At 51.3% G+C, this 20,127-nt stretch overlaps 1 protein-coding gene across 1 annotated transcript in view; it reads right to left on the bottom strand.

Moving 5' to 3' along the window:
• The window catches only part of GLI2 (GLI family zinc finger 2), a 245,160-nt gene extending 225,537 nt beyond the window's left edge, over positions 1–19,623 (bottom strand). Inside the window, exon 1 of the mRNA XM_081814609.1 lies at positions 19,222–19,623. The gene's annotated coding sequence lies outside the window, so the exon portion shown is untranslated. The remainder of the gene's footprint in view (positions 1–19,221) is intronic.
• Positions 19,624–20,127: the final 504 nt, after the last annotated feature.

Here is a 20,127-nt window from a genome sequence, read left to right as displayed (position 1 = left end):
TATAAAATGGTACAATCCTCTCGGTTAAACAGTTTTACGGTTTTCTAAAAAGTCAAATATATCAACCTCATAACCCAGACACACCTACCCTATCAGCCAGTCATTCCACTTCTCAATATTTCCCCAAGACAAGGACGCCCACACCCACACAATGACTCCTACAGAAATGTTCACAGCAGCCTTGTGTGTAATAGCCCCAAACTGGAAACAACCCAAATGTCCATCAACAGGCGCCTGGACAGACAGATTGTGGTATATCCACATGATTGAATACTACTCAGCCAGCAATAAAAGGATAGGGGCTATGGATAAGCACACCATGGATGAATCTCATGATAACTGTGCTGAGTGAAAGAAGGCAGACAGGAAAAAAAAAAAAAAGCGCAACCTGTTTGGTTCCCTTTAACTCTAGAAAATGCAAACTAATCTGTAGTGACAGAAAGCAGAGCAGTGGTGGCCTAGGGAAGGTGAAGAGGCGGGAGGAACAGATTACGGAAGGACAGGAGGAAACTTCTGGGGATGATGGATATGTTCCCTATCTTGATCGTGGTGATAGCTGGCATGCATAAGTCAAAACTTATCAAATTTCATGTTTTAAAAAAGGCTCCACTGAGCTATCAAATTGAGAAAGATCAAAAGGGTTGATAACAACACTGTTGGCGTGGATATGGACAAACAGGCGCTCTTATAAGTTGCTGGTGGGAGTATAAACCTCCACGGAAAGTGATCTGGCAATATCTATCCATATTACCAAAAAAAAAAAAATCCCACGCTTATGCCCAGAAATTTCATTTCTAGGAGGTTTTCTACATGCCACTCTGTTTATAGTGGCAAGTGTCCATCAGTAGGGACTAGACTAAAAAAAAGGCAACTCTGATAGAACCAACCATACATGGTATACCTTCCCACGTATAGAATGAAGAAAAAGCTCTTTATGGGCTCATATGGAATGGTAAGTGAAAAAGCCAGGTTATAATACAGGTTGCATACTATGCTTCCATTGGGGCATAAAAGGGGGAAAAGGTTATCTATTCATTTTAATGCTACTTGTTTATTTCTGGAAGGATACACACAAAAACTAGCATCAGTGATTGGCCCTGGAAGGACTACGTGGGCCACAGCAGTGCCAACAAGACTTCCTATAAAAGTATATATAACACTTTATGCCTTTTGAAATTGTTAAGCATGTGGGTGTGTGACTATTCACTAAATAAATAAGGATACATAAAAATTACAGGTAAGGGAAAAGTAAGTGAGGTTGATCTATATAGACAGATGTGGAAAGAACATCAAGACATATTGCTAAGTGAACACAAAGAAAGTAAGCTGCTGAACACTACTGGTGATATGATCTCATTTGGGTAAAAACTAAATAATGGGGCGCCTGGGTGGCTCAGTCGGTTGGGCGACTGCCTTCGGCTCAGGTCAAGATCCTGGAGTCCCAGGATCGAGTCCCGCATCGGGCTCCCTGCTCGGCAGGGAGTCTGCTTCTCCCTCTGACCCTCCTCCCTCTCACGCTCTCTGTCTCTCATTGTCTCTCTCTCAAATAAATAAATAAAATCTTTAAAAAAAAAAAACTAAATAATGACAATAAATTATTGGTCTATGTCGGTTGAAAAACGCTGAAAAACACATGCATACCCATGGTTGGTAGTTATTTCTAGGTAGTAGGATTTAGGGGGGAACTTCTTATTCCACATTATCCATTTCTGAATGTTTAAACTTTTTTATTTGTATTAAGTTTGTATCAGAAGGAGAAGAAAAAAAAACAAAAAAACAAGCTTCCTAGGCTGCCCTACGCTGGGGCAGTTATTTCTTTTTAACCACTTGCCTAGAAATATGAGTAGAGTTTAAACATGACCTCACCTTTGATAGGGAATTCTACCTCTGGAAATTTATCCAAAGAATGCGATCAGTTACAGTCAAAGATTTATATCTGTGGGAAAACACACAGGTGAATGTGGTCATAATCGACAAAAGTAAATTACAAAACAATCTATGAGATGTGATCCTGTGAGTGTAGAAAATACTAGTAAACATAAATAAAAAAGGTCTAGAAGGGACCGATGTGCTAAGGGGGTTCGCCACAAAGAGCATGGGGACTGTGGGCCTCAGGTCTCTGTGGCTTTTACTTTCTTCTTTTTAAATCTTTTTCCTTAACTAGCTTACAAATTATATGTTTTGGGTTTTTAAAAAAAGGAAGCTAAATACACTAATAATCTTAAGGCATTTATACACAAAGGTGTTTTTAGAAGAATTAGCTATGATCGTGAAAAAAATAACCTTTATGTCCAAAATAGAAGCAGCAGCAACAAACATATTTTGACAGAGCCTACAACAAATGATTACCAAAAAGTATTAAGTAAAAATTGCAGGATGCAAATTATAAACTATACAATCTTGAATTTGAATCTGTAAAGTACTGGGGGGGGATAAATATTAACAAAGATTAGAATTAAGTAGACAAAAAAATTTTTTTAATCCAAGACAGCAAATCTGTTGTTTCAATATTTGGGCCACCATGATGACTAAGTCGAGGTGAGAATGGAGACAGGACACTTTTAGGCAAGGGAGCCTCACTCCAGCTGTCCTGTCCAGCAGAAGCCCCTGAGCAGCCATAGGGGGCTACCTTGTGGGAGCCTCGCACAAGCCTCAGGAAGCTTGTGTCTCTTCTCTGCCCGCAACCACCTGCCCTTGAACAGGTCCATGGGTTGGATTGCATGGTCACTATCCTGGCTTCTGGAGGAATGTGGCTGGAAGACCCACTATGGAAAGCTCCAGAGCACAACAGGGCAAAGGTGACTGGCCTCTGGCCTAGGGCAGCCACGGGCAGCCTAAAGGTAACGTCTGGTCGGTGCCTTGTGGGTCTGAGACAGGACAAAATCAGGCACCTCTTAAAAAATATCCCTGCCAACAAACTGATCTCTTTCTGGGCCAGGGTGCAGGTGCTAATAAGCACTGGGTCTGCCCCCACCAAGATGTCTTTCAGTAAAACCCAGCAGGATGGGGGCTCTGGCTTAAACCAGCAGCCCACACTGAATGAGAATCAGGATTTGGGTTGACTGGAGCCTAAATGAGTTGCTACATGACACAGCTGCCAAGTATATGGTGCCCACTTGGGCTGCCTTATTAATAATAACAAGATTTATTACTATGTACCAGGCACAAGCCAACTCTCTGTGAACTCTTTTATCCTCACTATACCCCGAGGAGATGGGTCCACAGCTATCCTCACCTGACGGATGAGAAAACAGAGGCACAGAGCTGGGATGTGCAGTCTATCTCCAGCACCTGGTCTCAACCCCCTGCTCCACCGAACCTTCCAAATTGAGGGCTAATATGCCCGTCCCTTCCCCATGGCCATGCTACAGCCATTTGGACAGTCCCCTTCTGAGCCAGGGTGCCAAATAGATGCTAAGCTGGGTCGCATGAAACACAGAGGGCCCGGATTGGCCCATAACAAGGGGGTGGAGGCCAGCCTGGGAAAGAACAAGCCCAGGGAAAACACACATGGTCCTCCCTCAGAGAACTGGGGGCCACAGAAAGGACAACAAGTGGACAGACGTCCTTTAGGAGCGGTCGGAGGAGATGGAGCAGGCAGGCTGGGACTGATAGCGGGGCCGCATTTCCAACTGTCCAGGCTGCCACGGAGGGGCCTCCCGGGCAGAGGGGGTCTCTGCCGAGACAAAGGCTGTGCCCTCCCTCCTCCCAGAGGTTATGGCAGAGCCCCCTCCGGATGGGAAACCAACGCCAGGGAGGAGAGAGGAGCCGTGACCCTGACTGTTCTTCCTTTGGGAACTTGGACGACTCCAGTGAAACCAGAAAACCTCCGTAGCACCTGTAAAATGCAAACGAAAGTTCCTCCCGCACAGCTCGGGTTGTCATCCTAGCAGGACCGGAGTGCCTGTCCCACAGCTCGTGGTGGTGTTTGCTAAAGCAGTACATGGTCTCGAAGCCTTTTCCATCTTGAGACGGTGTAAGAGTGTTTAAAGATGAGAGCACTTCCGGTGGCAATGCCGAGGTCAAGGGCTGCTTCCTTCCTCAAGTATATCAGTGAAGTGACCATCTGTGAGTTTACAAACCCCAAATGCAACCCTTTCTAATCGCCAGAATAGAAAAACCGTGACCCCACGCACCAAATATCATGGCTAGATCTATCCCAACCGCCTCATTTGACTGACAAGGAATAAACTAGGGAAGGCATGTCTGCCTAAGGGGGTCTCTTGTTAACCTCAGGCAAAGCCAGGCTAGAACCGTGGTCACCGCACCACATCTCCAAGAACTTCTCCACCAAAACCACCTGCCTCCCACCAAACATCCCTCAAATGGGTGTAAAAATATTGTACACAGAAATTACGTGTGGAGCCTAAATGAACTATACAACACATTTTTAAATTATATAAAAATGCAATTCTGCTATATTACAAACTAATCATTTTATAACAATTCCTCTTACTCTCTCAAAGCAAGGTCACCCATCTGGAGACTGCTTGGTTGACTTATATTTCTTAAGAGAGGTGTCGAAGGACCCTGAACAAACGCCATTTTCTCCCACTGGAAAATCTCCCCGAATTGATTTATCAACAAACATTTACCAAACACAAATAAACAGACAACTGCAAGACAATATTAATGAATGTTACAAGCAAGGGAAACTCCAGAGACAAGTGGGAGCCTAGGTCTGATGCAGGAAAGACTCCACAAAGGAGGTGACCCTTTAGTTACTGGCTTCATGGATAGGAGAGGAGAGATACACCAAAGACCAAAAACAAAAACTTTTAACATCCTGTAGTCAATGGATGGAGGATGGATGGATGGATGGATGGATGGCAAATAATGGATAATAAACGGATGAATGGATGGAAGATGGAGGATGGATTGAAGACAGATGGATGGATAATGATAATGGATAATAATGGATGGAAGATGGAGGATGGATTGAAGATGGATGGATGGATGGATGGATGGACACATGGATGGATGATGAAAGATGCATGAATGGATGGGTGAAGGAGGGAAGATGGATAGATGGATGAGTGATGGAGGGAGGGAGGATGGATGGATGGAAGGATGGATGGATGAATGGATGAGGGAGGGTAGATGGATGGATAATGGAAGGAGGATGGACAGATAATGGATGGGTGATGGATGTATGGATGGATGACTGATGTATGTGTATGTATGTATGGATGGATGAATGAACAGATTGATGAGTGATGGAGGATGCATGAATGGATGGGTGATGGAGAGAAGAGGGATGGATGGATAGGTGACAGAGGGAGGATAGATGGATGAGTGATGGAGGGAGGGAGGATGGATGGATGGATGGATGTATGGATGAATGGATGAGGGAGGGAGGGCAGATGGATGGATAATGGAAGGAGGATGGACAGATAATGGATGGATGATGGATGGATGGATGTATGGATGGATGGATGATGTATATGTATGTATGTATGTATGGATGGATGGATGGATGGATGGATGGATGAGGGAAGGAAGATGGACAGATGGAGGAAGGAAGGAAGGAAGGATGGATGGATGGATGGATGGAGGATGGATAACCACTACTACCCTTAAAGCACTGAAAGTGTTCCTGAGGATCATAGTGAAGAGTGTTCTGAGAACCAGATTCATCTTCTCTTCCTTTTTCCACCAGCCATCAGGGTCACCAAGAGATGACCCTGTAAGGGGAGTTATCTTCAGGGAGCAATAGGTCAGGAATAGGCAAAGCTGTTGCCTACAGTTGGGCAAAGGTTACTAGAATGAGAAGAGGTATGTGCATATTTGCTGGGAATTCCCTCTTTTCCACTGTTGTGCCTGGCCTCCCTGGCAGAGAAAAAACTGGAGAAACTGAGTCAGCCCAAACCTAGAGGCAGAGAATCACTTTGCTGCCCAATGTCCCATCCCCCAAAAGAACCTGGGCTCCTGTGGGCTTATGCCTCATGACCTGAAGTTAACCCACGGGTAACAACAAGGGCCATCCTTAGGATCACAGAGCCACCCCTTCAAAGCATCCCCAGGCTCTCATAAAGGGTCCCTCTGCAGACTGCCAGAGCCCTTCCCCGCACCTCACCCTCCAAGTAACACTGACCCCCTGTAGGTTCCAGAAATGCCACGTTCTGTCCATCATTCGCCTGAGTTGCTTTGCCTGGACTGTCCTTCCTTCCCCTGCCCCTCCAATGGCAAAGTCCCCAGACCCAGTCTGGACCTCTCCTGGAAGAAGCCTTCTGGGACTGCTCAGGCACCACTGTTTGGTTGAATACGTGAGCCACTGCCAAAAGGCCCCGATCCCAGGATCTCCCATTATTCTGACCCAGGACCCCTCAGTCCCTGACTCTTAGCTGCCAGGAAGAGCCTGGTACAAAATTCATTGTGAAGTGAAAAACCTACAGCCTGGGGCCAGAAAAACAGATCTATCCGGTTTCTCTCCGACAACAGTTGAGGGCAATCCCTGCTCCTGGCAACATTCCTCTGTAGCTGTCTTTTGAGGTCACGCTGGCCAATTCATGACTTTCCTAAAGTAGCCTCCCCGCTAGGCATGGAGACTCTCGGAAGAAGATGCACACTTGAGAACACTGCTGAGATCTCAGAGGCCAGTGGCACTTAGCCAAGTTAGCAAGGTGTGCGCTTCCGGCGGTGAGCTTAATAAGTCCAAGGCACGTAACAGATGTTCAAGTAAGTGCTAGCTGATTGACTGATGGAATGCTCCAGGAATTCCTCGTGATGGCAGCGGCCCCACTGTTTCCATTTCAAGGCACAGAAAGGAGGCTTGAAGATTTCCAGCCCGGTGTGAGAGTGAGGTGTGAAAAGGCGCCTGCCACCTGGTGTGTGGGTCAGGGAAGAAAGCCTAGCTGGTGACATCTCCCCCAGGGTTTCCCAATTGTAGCATTGGTAACATTTGGGGTTGGATCATTCTTTGTTGTGGGGGCTGCAGGTGTGCACTGCAAGAGGTTAACCAGCATCCCGGGCCTCCACTTACTAGATACCAGTAACACACACACATACACACACACACACACACCCACACACACACACCCAAGCTGTGACAACCAAACGACCCCTGGGGGTAAATCGCCCTAGTTGAGAAAGCGTGCTGTAGCCCAGCCGTTCCCAGGGCAGCACTCAGAAGCCCATGCCTCAAAAGAATAAATCTCACTCTGCTCAGGGCTCTGCCTCCCAACGGCCAGGTAAACACGGAGATTATCCAGCATCTCCAAGACTCAGTTTACCCATCTACAAAATGAGATCATAGTCTGCAAGTGACCTGCATGTTTCTGGGCATGCAGAGGCACTCAATTAACTGTTTTACCTTGATTTGTACATAGTTCTTCTGAAAACCTCAAACCAACATCTTCAATCTCTCCCCAAAAGCTAGGAAGGTACCACTGGAAATCCACTAAGGCCTAATGACGGCTTCATAGCTGTCCAAATACCTTGGCCAAGCTGGACCACTTTTCAGAATCTATTCTAAAGTAATGATCAGAATTTCAGGCAAACATTTACATCAAGGACAGCTATTCCAGCATTATCTATAATCACAAAAACTAGAAACAGTCAAGGGGCACCTGGGTGGCTCAGTCAGTCAAGCATCTGCCTTGGGCTCAGGTCATGATCTCAGAGTCCTGGGATCAAGCCCCACATCAGGCTCAGTGGGGAGCCTTAATTTTAAAATAATTTTAAAAATAAATAATAAATTAGAAACAAGGTAAATATCCAACCATGTAAAGAGAGTAAAGTAAAAATATGATAGAGACAGACAAAGGAATATTACGTTGCCAAAAAAACCCCACATAAATAGAAATTACTCATTAATAAACATGGAAACATGTCTATGATATAATGTTGAGTGAATCAAGAGTTATGTGACTGTACACAATGTAACTTCAATTTTGTAAGAAAATACAGAGCAAAAATATTATTTCATATAAAACAACAGAAAGAGACTGGAAGGATACTTAATGAAATCTGCCTCTTTATGATGTTCCTTAGATCACAGGGTTTTTTTGTAAAAAAAGCATGTCTTAGTTTTAAGATCTTGTGGGGAAACTATTTTGTTGTTTTTAATATTCTTACATCAGAAGAGAAGGCTTTGCTTGAATCCCCAAGTGCTAAATCAAAGCCCAGACCTTGAACACAGAGCCCCTAGCCATGCAAAAAGGATTTTAAGCCTAAATAAAAGGAGACCCAAAGAAACAGAAACAGAAACAGAATAGAGATCAACAGGGCCAAGGCCACTCGTAAACAACGTGAGGTACCCGCAGGGTGGGCTGGGCAGGGCTGTCGGTGAGACCCAGGCCTGTCCCACGCGCCGCTCTGTCTGCTTGGCTGGGCCAGCGGCCGGGCATCTGGAGGGGGACACGAGTGCTCACTCAGGCAGCCGGCTCCGTGAGGCTGGCTAGTAGATGCCCATCACTGGGCACTGGTCTAGGAGCTTGGTTCTCACAGCTGAAATCATCGAAAGCAAGAAGAGGACTCATACCACAGGTGGGTGGTGGCGGTCCTGGCGGGGGAGGCGGTCGGTCAGGACTCTCCAGCTCAGCACACCCAGGCTTCCAAGCCAGATTCCAAAGGCACCATCGGCCTTTAGCTGCCTCTGGCTTTTCTGCCTGCCACTGACGACCCAGTCAAGGTGGGCCGCTTGAAGATGGCCGGGCATGGCAGCTGAAGAAGCACCACACTAGAGCACGGGGGCTCGGCCCTTCCTGGCAAGACAACTGGGCGTAGTGCTGGGGGCCTGAGGGGCCTGCAGGGCCTGGGGCTGACGGCTGGATCTGGAGGGTTCGGCACCCAGGTGCTGCACCACAGAGCCCCAGAGGAGAGGTTAATGCCACCAGCCCATGTCCCACCACCCACGGGGCACCCAGGGCCAGGGGAGCCGTGGAGGAGCGTGCCCTCACCCTCCTCTACAGCCCGCCCTCGGGAGTGTGGACCATGCAGAGGAGCTGAGCAACGTGGACAGGAAACAATACGGCACCTTCAGACCCGCCAGAGCCCTCGCAACGGCCTCCGTCTGAACCAACTGCAGAGTGGATGAGGAGGAGTCCACACGGCCCAAGTTCGGATGTGTCAAAGTTTTCTTTTCTCAGGCTCTCTTGAAGTCCTTGCCCAGGTGCACTTGAAGTATCCACACAAAGCTACCAGTCTGCAGTGCGGGACACTACAGACCACAAAGCGCCCAGAAGCTGGCCCATCAGAGCCAGATGCCTGTGAGGGCCCGAGTGTCCAAGGCCAGCAGGGCCTTGGTGACAGGAAAGGCCACCGGTCCCGGGAGCCTGACCGGGAGAGAGGCCCCTGCTGGGCTCCCACGTGGAGCCCCACTGAATACTAAAACACTCCAGTGAGGCAGCGTCAGGACGCCCACTCTAAGCTGAAAAGCAAGGGCCTGAGAGAAACCAGGCCTGTCCTGATGTTCGGCTGCCCCGCACTCGCCAGACTCCTTCCAGGCTCTTTTGTGCCTTCGTCCTCAGAAGACGACTCAAGTCATAGTGAGACAGGATGTTCTTGAAAGACACTGAGCCCAGAGCCAGGGTGCGGGGACCGGGCGCTGGGCCCGGGGGCAGGGTGCCAGGTGGCACTGCGGAGCGCTTGGGCGGCAGGCTTCCCCTCCAGGCAGGGCAGCCACCACCAGCTCCTTTCTGCACGCCCACTCCTGCCGGACTATCTCTGTCCTATCTTCCTTCGGAAGCCACAGACACCCACAAGGTAGGCCTTTCAGCCAAACCGCAGTGTGAGTGGAACTTCCAGAATGTCTGCTCAAACCATGAAACACCGAACTGGGCCTGGGCCCCAAGTGGGTCCAACTTCGGGCCACTTCGCCCATGAGCACTGAGACAGCAGCTGTCATGACGCACAGGAGGGTTCTTACACGGGAAAAAAAGGAGTCAGGGGTGCCTGGGTGGCTCAGTCAGTTAAGCGTCTGCCTTCAGCTGGGTCATGATCCCGGAGTCCTGAGATCGAGCCCCACATCCGGCTCCCTGCTCAGCAAGGAGCCTGCTTCTCCCTCCTCCTCTGCCCCTCTGCCCTGCTTGTGTTCTCTTGCTCTTTCTCAAATAAATAAATAAAATCTTTAAAAAAAAGGAGTCATCGTAGGGACCCTCAGGCCAGAACTATACACTTAATAAGCTCACTAAGCGCTAGTTTTTCCTGGGCCTAAAAGCCACCTTTCACAGCAAAATAGGGGACTGTCACTGTCCCATGAAACAGAGCCTCTGCCCTAGAGTCCACACCACTCTGTGATGTTCTGGAGCAGAACAGCTCAATTTTAGGCCATCCCGCCCAACCTCCAGTCCAGCACGAGCTGATCAGGCAGCTAAAAGTCTTTAACAATCTGCTGAGACCCATCCCGGGTTGTCCAACCAGCCTTACAAGATGCCAATGCTATCCCTTTCTCAATGCGAAATTCACCAAGGAACCGGGGCCATCACAGAAAGAAAACATTGATCCCCATCACCTCACCCTAAAAATCCTCCATAAAATGCAGATCTCGGGACCCCTCTCCACAAGAATTCTCTCTCATTCACTACGTACTCCCTGGGGCCTGAAAATCTGCATATTTAACAAGCTTCCCACCTGAATCTGAATCTCATCCAAGAGTCTCAGGAACCCCCTTTAACGGTACCTGAGGCCTTATTCTCAGATTTACCTCTATAGTTCATTTCCAGTTCTGTCTTCATTCTCTTACGCTATTTCTTTTTTGTAGAAGTGCATCTTAGGAGAAGGAAAAAAAAATCTCATTCTTAAAGGGATCTGATAGTTAAGGGACTTACTGATGCATGTGTATTTCAGAACAAATATATATACGTATCACACATCCCGCATTCACACTGAACGGGGAGAGTAATGTAACATACTACATATCACATGTGCGAACACTACATTATACACACTTCCAATAGATGAAGACATCTGAATTACATTCAAACCTTCCTCGTTGTGTAACGGTGGAGCCTGCTTTCTCCTTTCCCTACACAAACAAGGCAACGCATGCACACACTCAGTCCAGGGACACCAGACACGTCCCTTCACCTTGATCTCCGCAGACAGAGAGGGCCGGCCCTAAATACACTGTCACAGCTTGGACACTTAACGTATCGTCATAGCACAACCCATCCCTGTCTGCAGAAATGTCTGAGTGATGTGCCTTCAACCTGTCATCAGAGCACGATGACCTCAATTTTTGGAGAAGACAAGTCAAAACTCTACCCTTATCTTCAGAGATCCAAGAAATATTTACGTGTCATCCCTCCTTCAGCTTGTCTGTAGCCTTCAAGAAAGTCTGAAAAGGCTATCACAGGCCATGTGCCTCCACCCCGCTCCCACCACCTGCCAATGTCCCCAAGTCCACCCCCCGCTATGCTCACGCTTTGACCATATCCCAGAGGTGCCCGAGCTCTGCCGTGGGCTAGGGAGAGTGACTGGTGGGAAAGTGGGGCATAGTCCTTGAGCAGCACCTCACTATACACTCCCCAGAAACAGAGGCAGTGACAGAGACCCCACACTTTCTCCAGATTCCAGTCCTCCCACCCTCCCTGCTGTCTGATTCTTGGGATGGGCGGCGATAGACGGGGTGTCCTGGCTCCCAGGATTCTGAAGCCAAAGAATCTGAGATCACCTTTGCCAAAGCCCTCCGTCCATAGAGAGTCAAAGCAACTTACACAGGGTCAACCAGCTCTTGAGAGACCGCTCTCCCTCTCCCTCAAGGTAACCCCAAGTGTTTGGGCTAATTTTTCTTCATATGCACTCATCCATCTCAATAACCCTTCCTCAACTCTTTCCAGAGGAAAACAGCTTGAAAGATGATGTATATAAGAAAGGACTCCTGGCAGTTATGGCCGGGGGGTGGGGGTGGGGTGGAACGGGAGATGGGGGGTGGGGGGTCCTCTGTCCAACTTTCTATACTGCTGCCATCTTCTTTGGCAGATACCAATGACTTGGTCTTAAGATGGTCTTAACTAGTATAGAATTGTCAAATCACTGTGTTGTACACTTGAAACCAATATAACATTGTATGTCATGCATACTTCAACAATGAAAAATTTTTTAAAAAATGGTCTTAACTTGCAAATGACAAAGATGGGGGCAGGGAACATCAAAGGCCCTTCAACCTTCTCCACCTGGCTTGGGTCATATTCCTCTTACAAGAGCAGTTCAAAAGGGAAGCCCCTCTTGGTTCCCAAAGCAGAGCTACTTAAATCCCATGGGATATGTTACCTTGATAGTCATGTTAGAATTATTTAACTGCATTTCTGTCCTCCCCCAGAAGAAACTCGGTAAGACTTCTATCCCCTTCTTCTTAAGCCACTGCTAGGTGAATTGCAGATTCTCAAAGAAAGAATCAACAAATTAAGAGTTATTTTCTGGCCATCAAGGTCTGCCTTACACTGCAAATACTTACGTATTAATCTCCCCATCTCAGGTTTAAAAATATGGACTCTTTTTTTTTTAACTCCCAACATAATGAATGAGTTTAAATATTAGAAGTTGAAATTATTTAGTAAATCATTTCACCTGCAAAGCTTCTATTTGCATAACATTAATTCATGATGGCAGCTAAAACAAATTCATCACATTCTGTATATTAGAAGCTGATTTATGTAGGAATTGAAAAAAATCATGAGCTCAAAATGTAATTTGACGTACATGCTCAATGGAGAAAGATTTTTCTCTTTCCTTCTTTCCCCCCCTCTTTTTTATTAAATCAACCGAACAACTGAATTATGGTGAGGAGGAAAAGGATTTGAGCAGAGGAAGGAGGCAAAGGAAATGAATAATGCTATGCCTCACGTGTGTGGCAGGCTCTCCGTGAGCGTAGACACACACTCTCCGGTTATTAATGTCAAGTATGCCAAAGATACGCTGGAAAATCATTACCATTCATCGCCACTAACCGCCATTAAATTTCAATCAATTCAACTTAGCACAAGTGTACTTGAGCGGCCCTTACAGTTCCTTATAAATGTGGCTCAAAAGTCGGGCTGACTTATTGCATTGTCCACCGCACAAAGAAGCATTGCTAAGCATCTGCTTGGACCCCGCGACTGATGCTCTTTTAACATCCTAAGCATTCAGAGATCTTTCTTTTTCTGAACTAAGAGGTCTTGCATCCGTACAGGTCAAGACGAATGGGGGGAGGGGTGCGGACTATTCTGAGAGACCACCACTCTGTTCCTGCCTTTGGGGTGGGGACAGGGCAACGGGATGCCTCCCTGCGTGTAGTCAGTCTCCCAGATGCCTTGCAGAAAAAGTTTCTGACGCCACCAGAAGTTGGGTAACATGGCCCCTCTGTCTCCTGGCTCTGGGGAAATGATCTCAGCCCACTCTGCAAACTGAACTGCCCTCGAACCCCTTTCCCCGGGAAGGGGAGGGCGAGCCGGCCCATCGGGAGCGGGAGGGAGGTCGGGCCTGGGCCGCAGCTTTGGGCAACGGCGCGCCTCCCAGGTGCGGAGCCTCGGGGACCGCGCGCTCTGGGGCGCTCGCCCCGTGACAAAGGCGGCGGCCCGGGCCCATTGGGATCTGGCCCGCTGGCTTTCTTCCCGACTCGCCACGAGCACGGTCCGGCCTGCCGCCACTCGCCGGAGGCGGCCGGTGCGCCGCCAGGACAATGTGGCCATTGTTCGGGTGCCGCAAACCAGGCCGGCGGGCAGGTGGGAGGAAGGCGGCGCCGCCGGCGCGCGGGCACTCGGGGCACCGAATGTCCCCCTGACGCGGGCACTGTCCCCGCGGCCTGGGCGCGCCGCCTCCCGGGCCAGCCCTCGGCGGGGCGGCAAGTGGAGGGGGCGGGGTTTGGGGGGGGACCCGGACGGGAGGGGGAAGCAGAGAGAGAGAGAAGGGAAAAGAAGGAAAAGGGGATGGCAGAGAGACAAAGAGGCTGGGAGACGGAGAAAGGAGAGAGGGGGAGAAAGAAAGCCGCAAAAGAGGAAATGGGGGAAGAGAGATGTTAACGCGAAAAGGTGGGGGAGGGAGCAGAAAGGGGGGAGAAAGATAGAAAGGAGACAAAGAGGAGAGAGAGCACAAGAGAAAGAAGAGTAGGGCAGGGAGAGACAGACATATGTGCTATAGAACTGTACCACAGGCTGCCCAAGAAGCCTCTGGAAAGAGCAAGAGTTCACCCTATTTCGTAGAGGGAAGCGGTTCCAAACCCCGCCGAGTCAGCAAAGCGTAATCACACCAGGGGCTTTGCTTAATTACAGGTTTGAGAGCTGGGCTGGAGGAAGAGAGATACTTAACTGTGTCCCCAGGAAGGCCTAGGCAGGCACTCAACTGGTTTGTAAGGTTGGGGAATACAAATATCCCATGTCCAGCCGCCCCCTGCCCAAAGCGCCCTGAGCCAGAAATCTTGGGAGGCCGAGGCCAGGGTCTGCAGCGTGGTAGACTCAGGCTGACCAGGAACAGCCATCCCCTCCAAGCGTTGAATGTTCAGCTGGGACAGGAGTCCCAGGCTCCCCAGTGCTGGTCAGTGGTGAGGCCACAGGCCTGGCGAGGCCCCGCCTCAGCCTGAAGCAGGGCCACCCGCCCTCCTCCCCCGCCTCACTTGCAGGAGGCCAGGGGCCCTCGGCCCAAGGGGGGAAATCAATCCCGTGCTAATGAATAAAAAGTCCCCTTTATTTCACTGCTGTTTTTGGTTCATTAAATTTTCCACAGATTTGCAGAGAAGAAAACATAATCAATAAACCTTGACAAAAGTGAACGTGTGAAAAAGGCCAGAGAATGGAAAAGCGAGATAAAAGTAATATCCGATCGCAGATTTCAGCGGCAGATGACGAGCTGGGGGCTGCTGACGAATCTCAATGGACCATCACCCTTTTGAGGCTTTCCTTCCCTTTGCTGAAACTCTTCATTCAAGACAATAGTAAATGCACTAAAACTTTTTTCTTATGCTAATGCATGAAACCGGGCACTCACAGTTAAAACACACTTCTCAGCAACCTGTTTTTTTTTTTTTAACAACACACATGCACACACACAAAACCACACTGACTTATTCAATTTAAATCAAGAAAATCTCAAAAACGGTTTAATATGTACTCTTCGGTCACATCTTAACTGAGTTATGTTCCCCCACTTGCATGTTTTTAAAGAAACCAGAATTAGAACACAAACAGGATTATTGAGGATGCTTTTGTTCGTGAAGGACTTGGGAGACATAAGCTATTAAATCCAAAGAAAATATACTGTTCTTGTTGGTGCATTTTTTTCAGTTTTCAACATAGTTTTGTAGGTTAAGGATGCTTTTGTCACCCTTGAAATCTAAAAACAATGAACAATGATTTGGGTTTTTTTTGAATCCTATATTCCAGAGCAAACACTCAAATTAATTTTAGAGAAAATGAGTAATCTTGAGTCTGGTGTCCTGTGTTTATTTGAAAACCACAAAGCTCCTGCCCTTTTCCAACGGATACTACCAAACACCAATGTCCCCTTCCCTTAGGGTCTTTTAAACAAGCCCGAGGAAACAATTATAGAGTAGCTCCCCTCCCCGAGGTCTTTAGACTCCAGTGAGCCTCGTTCACTGGAAATTGCTGCATATTCTGGTGGTCGGTACAAACTCCTATTCCGCCTCCGAATTTTCTGGAATCTGAGAAGTTTCTCTCTTTGGCATTCTTCACGTGTTTCATTTGTCCGTGCCTCTGACACTTACTGAAAAGAAGAAAGGGGGGGGACTGCCTCCCTGGGGTTCCCTTTCAAAACACCCTGGCCCAGGGGGAACAGCTGCAGCTGTCCACAGCGAGGCCCACCTGGCCTGACCACACCCCCCCCCATGCAGCCAGGAATGGGCCCTGGCACAGGTAGGACCCTCCCCCCACCCCAGCCTAAAGAAGCAAGACGGGTTTGCTCCATCTCGCTCAAGCCAGCATCACAAGGGAGCGTCACTCAGATGAAAGTAAGCCCTGCTGAACACACACTTTCCCAAGAAAAGGCAAGCTGCCCTACCCCTAGGGTACACAAGGATGCAGGGCTCCGCTCGGAGCGTTAACAAGCCAGCAGGGTGCGTAGGGGTCACACGGGCTTTCAGAGTGCACACGACAACCTCCTGGTCTCATTTAGAGGGAATTGCTGGCATCTGTGGGGCGAAGTCCTCCCCCCCACCGGCCCCGGGGAGGCCGAGGGAGGCCCCGATGGAAGAAGGGTGTTTATTAGACAAATATCCAATTTTGTCTGCCGGCCTGCTGAATCCCCTGGTTTGCTAATCCAGCCCCACAGGCTGCACTGTGTACAGGGCACTTGTGGCAGTACAAAAAGCATGAAGGATTTGTGTATTTTTCAGTCGGCAGTGCAAACAAGGCAGCTACAGTACACAGCCTCCAAGAACCCCCCCCCCCAGCCAGGCGCTGACCAGCGGCCCTTGTGGCCCCCTCTTCCGACCAGGCTACTAGAAGGATTTCCTCTGTCCAACCTCCCCCCACCCCGCCCCGCCACAAGTGGGCTGGAGCACCCCTGAGAGAGCGGAGTGGCGCTCCGGAAGGGCCTCATCTAATTCCACACATGCTTCAAGGTGGGCCAAGTCCAAAGTTCCCTCCAAGGCCACGGCCAGGCCAGGGTTAGTGCGAGCTGGAGAGGAGCCCGGGGGGTGGGGGTGGGGGGTGGGGTTCTGCTGGAGGAGTGTGAACACTGCAAATTCCCCTCAGAACAATTCCCACGGAGGATAAAAACACCTCTACTGGTCCCACCCTGTTCCTCTCCAGCCCCGGTATGGGGGGCGGGGGGTTCTCCCTCTCAGCCTCACCCACTGACTTTGAAAACAGACTGCTCTGACCACAGTCTCTCGGATGCCAGACCGAGAGCTGGCCAGTTCACCCGAGGGCTATCTCCTGGGCAGGTGGGCTCCTCACCTCTGTGGGAATCTTCCCGCATTAGTGTAAATCCCCCTAGAACCATTAAATAACCTCCTAAAATCAGCGGATTTCTCTAAGCAGCAGGGAAACACAAAACCATCCTAAAGATTACAAAACATTAACTTAACTTTGCAACTCGCAGACAAGTGACAACTTTCCTTCTGTCTGGGTTTGAATGGAATTTAAATCTGGGAGAGAACATCTCCACAATTTCCTGTAACCTTCAGCCGTGGGAGGGAGAAGCAGCAAGTCCAGGAAAACGAAAGCAAGAAAGCTGAAGGAAGAGGAGCAAGGAGTGAGGTCAGAGACACCAGCAGGGAGGGAGGCCTGGAAGGTACGCATCTGCAACTATACATTCTACATTCTAGACCTGCTGCCCCAGGGCAGACCAGAAGCTGGGAAAAGCCTAAATAAAGAACATCAAAATTAAAAGCAGCCAAGCGTGGTCAGGGTACCCTCCCCTCCCCTGGGTGGGGGGGGGGGGGGAGACGCGCCCAGGTAGCCACACAATGAATTCCCTCCCGAGGGAGCCACTGCAAAGCAGCTCCCAGGCCCAGGGAGGCCTGCCCCCAGACACTGGGAAGCCGAGGGAAGGTAACTCCCAGCCAAGGTAAGGAAATGGGCGGGGAGGGGGCTCGTAGGTGAGGTGGCCTGAACAAACAGAATTCATCAGGGGGACTTGCGACAAGTCCGCCTGTTCCTCCGCTTTCCCCCGCTGTATATTTTGGATTTCACAGTTTATTTACTTTACTTTTTGGCACGGAGCCCCCTGAGCATGCCAATACAATATTTGTTTAAACACTATTTTATGCCGCTTGCGAAGGAAACGTTTACTTTCAAATTCTCCAACATCCCCCAGAGCCTCGTCTGCAAACAGCATATGAGCGTTTTACAACTGCTCCCTTTATCTGAAGCTGTCGGGATTAAACCTTCACACGCCCGGCGAGGGCGGCGGGGCGGGGGCCCAGGACTCTGCCGCGGCCACCGGGCTGCAAAGCCCGCGCCAGAGGCCGTGCACCAAGCGGGATGCTCGGGCGGGAGGGCCGAGCAGCGCATAGAACACCCCCCAGGGCCCGGCACCAGACTTGGGAAGGATCTACTTTTCCAGCGGGGATCTACCCAGAGAGCCATATAAAAAATTATACAGAAGAGAGGGGAGCGGGGAGAGAGAGGCACCCTAGAAACGGGGTGTGGGGGGGGCTCCAGGCCCGCAAGCGCCTCCGCAGCAGGTCACCCGGGGTGAAGCGCGCGGGCTCCTTCCCGAGCTCCTCGCGCGGTAAAAGTCGGGTTTCCTAGGAAATGACAGCAATTACTGCCGGGCTGAAAAGGCGCCGAGTAGGGTGGACTTCCAGCTCCCCAACGCGGCGGGCGCACTCACACTCATACACACACACACACACGCACACGCTCCCTTCCTCCACCCCTCCCTAACGCCCCCCCCGCCCCCGCCCCCGTCCGGGAAAAACGCTCCTCTCTCTAAACCCTTAATAGGATTGGCGCCCAACTCTCTACGCGCCTCTCCCCATCCATCACACACAGATCAAGTTGCAGTAGTGGATTTTTCAAATTCCTCAGCAAATATACTTGTTGAGAGATTGGCCCTTGGGGGGTGGGGGGAGATGATGAGTGGAGGCGGGGATGAAAGTGAGGGGTGGGGGGACCCGAGGACCGGGCCAGGGATTACGTGCGGATCCCTTCGAGAAGTCAAGCGGCTCTTGGGGCGGAGGGCAGGGGAGGAGGAGGAGGAGGAGTTGGAGGAGAGAAGCAAGGAGGGAGGCCGAAGAGGAGAGCCTGACCGAGGGGGAGGGGGGCAGCAGGGCCCAAAGACGGGGAGGAAGGAGCGAGGAAGAAAGAAAGGCAGGGCTCCGCGACGGGTAGAGCGGAGAAGTGCAGTTAGAAGTTCACAAGTGGCTGGCTGCAGCCCCTCCACACACAGCACACTCCCCTAAGACAGGCTCCCACTGCCACCTCCAGAGCTTCGCAGCATCCCAGGCTGAGGTGTTACCCACCACCTCCCCCAAAACAGCCCGGGGCTAGGGCGCGGTGAAGACCGGGTGGGGGCCGGCCAGGCTGTGCACCCGGAACCGACAGGCTCTTCCCCCAGGTAGGAAGGGGGATGCAAAATCAGCCCCCCCCCACCCCGGCCACGAGTTCTTAGCCCCGGACCCCTCTATCGTCCCCGCACGCTCTGGTCAGAGCCCGAAGCGGGGCCGCCTCGCCAGCCCCCGGCCCCCCAAGCCCGGTGCCCCGATCCCCGTGCCGTGGCGCGGGTACTCGGCCGAGGGACCCTCCGAATCGGCGCAGCATCCTGGTCGGCCCGGACTCGGCCGGGGTAGGGGGCACTTCGCAACGCAAAGCAAGCAAAAGAAGGCCAATGCAACTTTACCGAGGGAGACAAAAGTTTGCCTCTAGCACGCAGGTGGCCTCTGGGGCGCCGGGCGGTGGCTTCGGGCCCCCATCCCAACTTGGCTGGCGCGGCGACCCGGGGCTCAGTCCGGCCGGGGCGGGGCGGGCCAGGCAGGGGAGGGGACTGAGAGGCGGGCGGGGGCGCAGGAGCCCCTACCGCCGGCGAGCCGGCAGCTTCCCTAGGCTTCCGCGCGTTGCGCGGCCCGCGCTCCTTCCTCCGGCTCCTCCGGCTCCTCCGGCTCCTCCGGCTCCTCTGGCTCCCCCGGCTCCTCCTCGCCTTCCTGCGCGTCCGCCGCCGCCGCCGCCTCCCGCTCCTCCTCGAAGTCTCATTGATGGGAGTTTGAAAAAAAGTCCGCGGAGCCGTGCTGCCTCGGCTGGCGAGCTCCGGCACTCCTGCAATCCATCAGCGCCGCCCGGACGGCGCAGCGCCCCCGCGCGCACGGCTGCAGCACACCCGGGCGCCGCGCCCCCGCCCGTGCCGCGCGCCCCCGCCCCCGGGGGGACCCGGGGAACGCGTGGGGGGGGGCGCTGGGAGGGGGCGGCCGAGGACCCTCCTCCCCAGCGCCGGGGAGGGAAAGCACACCAACGAACAAAGTTCGAGCAGGGAACGAAAGAACGCGCCAGTTTCCAACACTTTTTTTTTAAGGCGCCGGGGTGGGTGGGTGAGTGGGGGGTCGCTAACTCAAGTCAGATGAGCTCCGGAGCTGAGGCGCTGGGACTGCTCTGTTTTCAATCTCTAAAATCACCCGCCCTCCCCACCTCCCTCTTCCCCCTCCGCCGGGAGATGCCCGGGTCGCAGTTCCCAGTGCGCCCGCTTCTCCGGGCGCCGGGGCGGAAGCCGGGGACGGGAGGCAAGCCGCGGGGGAGGGCGGCTGGCTCGGCGCGG

Source organism: Leptonychotes weddellii, chromosome 3 (genome assembly GCF_054177405.1).
Source record: "Leptonychotes weddellii isolate Sample4059 chromosome 3, ASM5417740v2, whole genome shotgun sequence".
NCBI classification, from domain to species: domain Eukaryota; kingdom Metazoa; phylum Chordata; class Mammalia; order Carnivora; family Phocidae; genus Leptonychotes; species Leptonychotes weddellii.
Note: the sequence above shows the minus strand (reverse complement) of the source record. Positions and strands in the feature narration are given on the sequence as shown.